We start from the raw sequence: 8110 nt of genomic DNA on the forward strand, positions 1-8110 counted from the left end.
GGACTCAACCACTTCCCTGGGCAGCCTGTTCTAATGCTTGATAGCCCGTTCGGTGAAGAATTTTTTCCTAATATCCAGTCAAAATCTCCCTTGGCACAATTTGATGCTATTTCCTCTTGTCCTATCACTTGCTACTTGGGAGAAGAGACTGACACCCACCTTGCTACAACCACCTTTCAGGTAGATTTGAAAATTATAAACACATTTCTGAAAGCTAGATTAATTACATACATGTAAGTTGTCTGAAGTCATCTATGCAAAATCCAATAAAAATTACATGTCCGTGATGTAAGGTTGCTGAAACTTAGATTAAATGCCTAGATTTTTTTGACGTTTTATGAGGAATGATCACTAATCATCCATCAATAGATGATCAATAATTCTAATTTATTGAGTTCAGAGTTACATATGGCTGATCACAAAGGAATGTCAACCACTATTTCCCCCCCCCCCCCTTTCTTGTTATTGGGAAACCAAGTCAGAATTTCAAAAAAGCTTGTTTCAATTACTTGAATTTACAATAAATAGAATTATTCTGAGAGTGTAAATATAAATGTGCTCTTAGAAGAAGGTATTAACATTGTCTGTTTTAAGATATTAGGGCATTTACATCCTCTATTGCAGGTGCCTAATTTTAGAAACTTTCTCACCTTAGGTATTACATCTGGAGTAAAAGATTCCTTCTGCCGGTCACTAAGTTCTGCTACTTCTCTACATCTGGAAAGAAAAAAACAACAGGAAGAACATAAACAATACAGTTTTTCTAACTAGAGAGAGTGACAGAGTAGTTTCCTAATTTAGAGGTGTGAATAAGATAGTGTGATGCCTCCCACTAAGAGTGGGTGCTTAACAAGGAGATCCAGCTTTTCCTGAATCCAGCTTAACCTGAATAAATTCAGAAAAGTGTATGAGATGCTCTGATTATCTGATAAGTACTAATAGGAGACCTTCTTGTCCTACTGCTGAACATGAGACCCCCTGTAGCAAATACTGAATTGTGGTGGGTTGACCTGGCCCACCAAGCCACTCCAACACTCCTCTCCTCAGCAGAATGTGGGGGAAGAAAACAAGATGAAAAAAAAGGTTGTGGGTCAAGGTAAAGGCAGTTTAATAAAGCAATAGAAAAGGTCATGCACCTGAAAACAAAGGAAAACAAAAGGTGTTATTCTTTACTTCCCATCAGCACATGATGTTTGACCACTTCCCAGGAAGCAGGGCTTCAGTATGCATAGCGGTTGCTCTGGAAGACAAATGTTGTAAGTAACAAATGCCTCCCCTCCTCCCCTTCCTCCTCCTTTCTCTTAGCATTTATATCTGAGCGGATGTCACATGGTATGGCATATCCCCTTGGTTGGTTTGGGTCAGCTGTCCTGGCTATGTCCCCTCCCAAGATCTTGCCCAACCCCAGCCTACTGGGGGTGGGGAGGGGCGGAAAGTTGGAGAGGCAGCCCTGATGCTGTGTGAGCACTGCTCAGCAGTAGCCAAAACACTGGTGTGTTACCAGCACCTTTCTAGCGACCAATACAAAGCACAGCACTATGGCTGTTAAAGGCTGCTGTGGGGCTCAGCCACAGACCCAATGCAAGAATCTGTAGAATCTAAGGATGCCATTAGGCATAACTATAACTTAGTGGTAAACATATTCACTTGAGGTGGAGTAATAGAACTATTTTGTTGCTTCCAAGTATTCTTATAAATTGAGCTTCAGATAGTCTTTGGATAAAAATGAAATTCAGTGATACAAAATAAAAATCTTGAAAACAGGAAGCTGAGCTATCATTTCCATGTGTACACTAATAGCCAAGCTCCTTCTTGTACTGCTGCTGACTTCATAACTCCTGTAATGTGATGTTCATGCCCATGTAATTAAGAAAGATGTCCTAACTGAGAACAAGTGATAGCCTTGAAATCATGTTTTCCCAATAGCTGAGGGAGAAATTCAGGTATTCTACTTACTGGATATATGTCTGGTTTGCTGCTTATAATAATAAAAATTGTAAATTAAAATTTAGAGCACTGTATCTGACTCATCAAATGATTTAGCTTCCATTCTTCTTAGTTTCCAATTTTAGCTTCTAGCTTTTCATGCAGGGATGATTCTGAGGAAATGCAAAAATGCAGAATTTATTACACTGGGGAAATTTAAGTAGATGTTCCCTTGGCTTCAGGATTTCAAATGCAACTGTTTCAAGCACTTAGCCTAAAGAACTGCAGCCAACCACAGCCTAAAATGGCATCACCTTTACAATCACAAGTTGTTTTTCATCAATTTCAGCCTGCGAGAAAAAGGATGATCTAAATTTCTTGCATAAAATGTTATGTATTACACTCCTGACATTAAAATTCAGAAAGTACCTTTGAAAAATCATCCACAGTTCAAATACAGATCAGTTAACCAGACCTTGATCTCCGGGTTGTAGACACACAAGCCTCCTACTGGCTCCACATCTTCAGGAGTTTCATTTCTGCAGGGACAAAAGAAATTACTGTTTATACTATGGGATATTTGTAGGTCCCCAAAACATGGTCAAAATAGACTATATAATAGACAAAAAGAAATACAATTAAACTAAATAAATGTCTTTAAAAGGCAGTGGACATCGCACATCTAGTAGTGGTAGCCAGAGATACTTCTACAGTAAGAATACTTCTTCAAAGCACAAACTTACTTTTTCATATTAAAGTGTTATTTTCTGTGAATAAAAATATTAGAATATGCATTGTCAAACTGTTCTTCCATGTTTGCCTTTATAAAAAGAACAGAATAAGGGAGAAATGAAAAATCAATTAAAAATATAATCTTCTCTGTAGACATCCACAGTCTTATCAGAACCTGGATAGGCAAGTAGCACCAAACCACAGTAACTTCAAAATGCTCTTTTTTTTCCACATTCACCATAATCTAGATGAGCTGGAACTTCCATTTTGTAAATTGTTTATACCCTGATAAAGTGATTCTAAGAAGTCAAAGGCTTTGGGAAATTACTTGTGGCATATGAAGGCAGGGACCCCAGGCAAGGTCCTTTATTGCATATGTAAGTGCTGGTTATATACAATTGCTTATCCGCCCACATTCTGCCCCAGAATGTGCCTATATGCAGCAAAGCACCTTTGCATCCAGCTCAAGCTCCACCAAGCTGTTTACTCCCTCCTTGCTCACCTGAGAGGGTCTCTTCTTCCCAGATCAGGATTTAAGCTGTGGGAGGCTTTGGGCAGCCCCTCACTGCAGACAGGTGTGCACAGAACTGATGTGCAGGTGAGCTCCAAGAGCCACATTTAGTGCCGGCTGCTTCCTCACTGCATTTTAAGGCACAATCACTCTGCAGCCTGGCACCCAGACAGTGAACGAAGCCTTTTCTCAGAAAGGGTCCTCAGTTACTAGTAGACAGATGTGTTTTTCAAGGTGGTTTTATATCAGAAAGTTCTGTAATGTGTAGGTAAAAGGTACAGTACATTGGGAAAAAATAGTTTGCTTCTATCATGAAGTAGTAATTCCATTTCTGTGGACTGTTCAGTACTGCAGCGGACTAGAAAGGCAGTGTCACAACCCTGTCCGATATGTGCATTTATTAACATAAAAAAAGAATAAAGGAATGGAACAGCTGGCTCATTTCTCTTCCAGGTACATTCACGTATTTATTTAATTGCATTACTTAAGCATTTAGCGAACACATTGCCTAAGCTCCTGGTCTTTCAAAACACAACTGTTGAGGGGTGATAGGTCGGCGAGTTTCATACAGTGTTTAATACCTTAGCAAAGTCTCATTTCCCCAGTTACAGCCATAGGCTAGTAGTTTGTAATATTCCTCTCCACAAAATATCACATTAATGGAAAAAAAAGAAGAAAACCATAAATGTGAAATATAGCCTTAGTAGTTCTATTAGGTTTTGATCTCTCCTGATCTTCCACGATTTTCCAGAAGAGGCAGACTAATGCCATTTCTGTTCATGCCACTTCCAAGGCTTTTTTCTTTCTCTGGAAAGTCTCTTCCATTGGAGTATCAGGGAAAACTTTCAGCTTAAAAACCACAGCTATACCATTTCCTGAGAAGGCAGACTGGAAAAAGAGAAAGAAATCTGTCCATTTGAATGCAGCTCAGGGGAGCATAATAAATTCCAGTCTCTTTTCCCTACTATTTTAAGATGTTCCTTATGTTATAAGATTTTAAAGTTGCCCTGCTTTTATGGTAGCACTCATGATAGTTTGCCATTATTTTTATTCATAAATTCCATGGCTTTAAAAAAAGTCTTTGTTATTTTGTAGGGTGTTATTTTTTAAATTTCTTCTATGAGGGATGATCTTCAAAAAAACAATTGCAGACTATGCTTGCTCAGCTAAATCTCTCTACGTGTAGAGCTACTTTGTTCCTTGCATCATCAAAGTTGTACAGGAATAGTGTCTTGACAGCTTGCATTTGACTTGCTTATACAAAATGATCTTGTGAAAATTAACTTCACAGAGAAAACTTCACTGTATTTGTAAAATTGTATTGTCTGGTTTTAAAATTGTGGTACTTTTTTTGACCAAAATTGTTAGTCACACTACTTTGCTGACAGATTTTACCATTAGGAAAAACAAAGATAAAGTGGTTTTTTGGTTTATTTACTAAGAATATTCACACAGACCTATTTCTGTTAACAAAAGACAAACTGAACCAGACACTTTTCAGTTTCTCTTCTCCAGATCTAAGCTGCTTTTTTCATGTTTTTACAGTATTAGTTTTTCTCACGCTTTTCCTTAGTCAAGTTAGAAATGCCTTTCTCACTGTGTCTGGGTTTCTTTTTTTTTACTACTGTACTTTGTTTCTTTCTTTTTCTTTTCTTTTTATTTCTTTTTGGTTTTTTGTTTTTTTTTTCTACATTACTTGTCTGAAAACCCTCCAAAATCTTAACATCACAAATAATGCTCAGATATAAAATTATTTCAAATAGCACAGGGAAATGTAAATGATCCCTCATCACTTTTACAAATGGGCACTGCTACACTCAATACAGTCAGAAAAATAGCTTACAACCAAAAATTTGCTAATTTTTAGTGGATAATGCATGGAGAGTGTTTAAAGACCTTGATTTTTTTGCTTGAGGCTCCTTTGTAATTGCCACTACTTATGTTTTAAGGATTGGTCTATTGAAACTCAGATTGGTAGGTGAGATTTCAGTGAGACAGCTTTCTCTGTCCCCAAGTTACCTCTTTCTACTTCAGGAAATGGCACACTTCTCCTTTATTGCTTTTCTGTTCTATGAACCCTCTTCTCTTGTATAAATGAGATTCATGAAAATATCATTCCTTTTTCTTTTTTTTTTTTTAAAAAAAAAAAACTTTTTGAACTGCTTTAAGAAGATTCATTAGCTAGCCTGGCTGCATATGTACAGTTGTGTATCACTTGAGCTGTTAAGAACAGTGCAACGCCAACTAATCTGAATGAAGGCTTCTCTTGAACCTGTTCAAGTTAATGGGAGTTTTGTCATTCACTTTGATGAAGCCAGGATTTCATTGCAGTTGGGAAGTTATTTTCTTTCTCTCTGTGGTAATATTTCTTTCTGTCATGACAGAGAAGATCTGATAAAAAATAGTTTAGCTTGATGAAGAGCTACCATCTTGAAGTAAGGGGATTTGTATTGAAATGTGTTTCTGCAGCTAAAGGAATTCTATTTGCTTTATTCAGAGGTTAGATAATTTGAAATATATTCATAAAATTTTATTTTTATGAGCTTTAATGACTAAGGATTAATTCAGGGAAAAGGATCTACAAAACCAGTTTGCTGACTCATCACCAGTGCTTTCTAGTTATACAAACATATATTAGGAATGTATATGAATTCCTTCAGTGGGCTAATTATTATGCAGCTTGGTAAAAGTTTATGATTATTTCAGTTAGTATTAAAGGATATTCAGATATTCAGAAATCAAACAGACAATGAAATTATGTCATCAGTTCCATGACAGTGATTGCTAAGTCCATCATTGGCCATAGGAAAAGTGTGAAAGAGGAAAACATAAGAACTGGGAACATTTTCCCTCTTGGAAAGAAAAAATCAAAATCATCACTGAAAGCTTAGAGGACAAACACTTTGCAGTGGAAAACATTTACTACATTCTCTTAACCAGGACAGTGTGAAGAGTTCTGTTATGATTGCTGGTAGAGAAGCCGCTTTCAAAACATTGAGGCAACAAATGCAAGAAAGCAAGAAATTAATCACTGTTATCTTTATTACTTCTGAGTCAGCCAAAGGTGGTTGCATATAATTTTATGTCAGCTTTTAACACCATGCAGAAGGGAAATTTGGGAAAATGCTGAATGTGCCAGGTTGCAGTGTGGATGCCCAAAATGGCATGTACTTAAATATGTCACATATAGCTCAGCATGTTGCTGAACTATTTATGTGTAACTCAAAAAAATCCAGATTATTTCTTTACCTTATCTGATAGGCTTATCTTTCCAAGAATGGGGAATTCCTAAACACAGCCATAATTTTATTTAGTCTAGAAGACCAGTGGTAATGGGTTAGTTAAAAGCAAGCAAACAAACAAACAAAACCAACCAAAAAATCTCCACAAAAAAACAACAAAGGAAATGGAAGGCAACTTTGTGTTTAAGTTTCAGCAAAATAAATACACTGAAATGACACTTTTTGCTAACGTCAATTTTATACACATCTTCTACTGGCACCAGTCTTGTAGTAGAAGCCAGTTTTAACAACCTGGCATCCTCAGGGGAAGTGCAGGTATACGAGTCACCTGAATGACTCAAAGCTAGCAGATGTTCAGTGAATATTTAGTGTCTTTATTCTGTCCTATTCTACTTGTTAATTTAAAATGAAGTATTTTAAATCAAAGCAACTCATTTTGCTGTTTGCACATCAGACCATAACATCTGCTCCCACATATGTAAAGACAGAAGATCAAACTCCATGCTGATTTCTATATACTACTCTGTTTCTAGGGTTTATCACATATTCCCTGCTATGGCATTTTAGTTTCAGGGAACTGCAGCATAGAATTTGATTCATATCACTGTGGCAGTACTTTTATGCACTGGTAAATTCTTGACCGTTAAAATTCAATGGAAAATTCTAGTGTGTGGTTTCTAACAAAAAAGTCTGTTTAAAACACATTCACTTAACACATGTGTAGGGAATTTGCACAGCACTTACTTGTCTTTGTTCTGTCCCACTAGTGTAGGACAATCTAGGGCAAGCCCCAAGAATCAGTGTCTCCTAGATTTTTTTCCTTGTGAATACACCTCATCTACTCTCTTCCTTTCCTAGGTGATGCAGTGGTTTATACTATCTTCATAAAGAACACAAATCTTCAACTCAGAGCTCTGCATATACTTTATTTGTTGTGGTTTGTGCTAGGTAGAAGAACCTGGCTACATATTGCAGCTTCAGTGAACACAGGTGACTGTTTTTCTATTTCTTTGCATGCAGCGTTCACAAGCCTTTTCCATCCACCTTGAACCACAAAATACTCCCGAGTTAACCTGCATCATTGGCTTTCCACATGCATGTGGAAACTTTCACAATGCTTAGTGAACGTTTCAACATATAAGTACAATGAATGAATGAACTTCATTCAGGAGAAGAAGATGAAGACCAGTGGTATATTATATACCTTTAGCACAGAAACTTCCATATTATTAAGTTACAATTTAAGTAGATAATATATATTGTTTAAGCAAGAAATTATATTGGAATAGGAGAGGGTCAGTGCATTGAAGTGTTTGGCGCTGAATTAATGGTTCAGGTTTGTGGATAACTGGCTAACTGAAAAAGGTCACATAGACATAGTCCAGCTGGCTGGACAAAAATGCACATCGCTCTCAGCTTATCTGAAGTAAAGCAAAATACACTGTCTTTGGCTGTTCTTGTTACACAATAACAGGAAGATTTCGGTGGGAAAAGAATGTTGCAGGTGGGAACAGATAACTACAGAAGAGAAACTAGGGGCGGGCTTGGTATTTAGGCAACTAACCAATAATGAGCTTAACTTTTGTAATATGTATGAGCTAATTATAACAAGGCATAAAAGGTGACTGTAAGAGACAATAAACGAAGTCTGCTGATCACTCATATTGAGTGACTGTGTCTTCCCTCTGTCGCGACACAG

At 37.1% G+C, this 8110-nt stretch overlaps 1 long non-coding RNA gene across 1 annotated transcript in view; it reads left to right on the plus strand.

Moving 5' to 3' along the window:
- Positions 1 to 1038: 1038 nt before the first annotated feature.
- LOC308059470 overlaps positions 1039 to 8110 on the plus strand; it is a 42040-nt gene continuing 34968 nt past the window's right edge. The window contains exon 1 of the long non-coding RNA XR_013926261.1: positions 1039 to 7747. This is a non-coding gene — a long non-coding RNA (uncharacterized lncRNA). The remainder of the gene's footprint in view (positions 7748 to 8110) is intronic.

This window comes from Falco punctatus, assembly GCF_963210335.1.
Source record: "Falco punctatus genome assembly, chromosome: 2".
NCBI lineage: Eukaryota > Metazoa > Chordata > Aves > Falconiformes > Falconidae > Falco > Falco punctatus.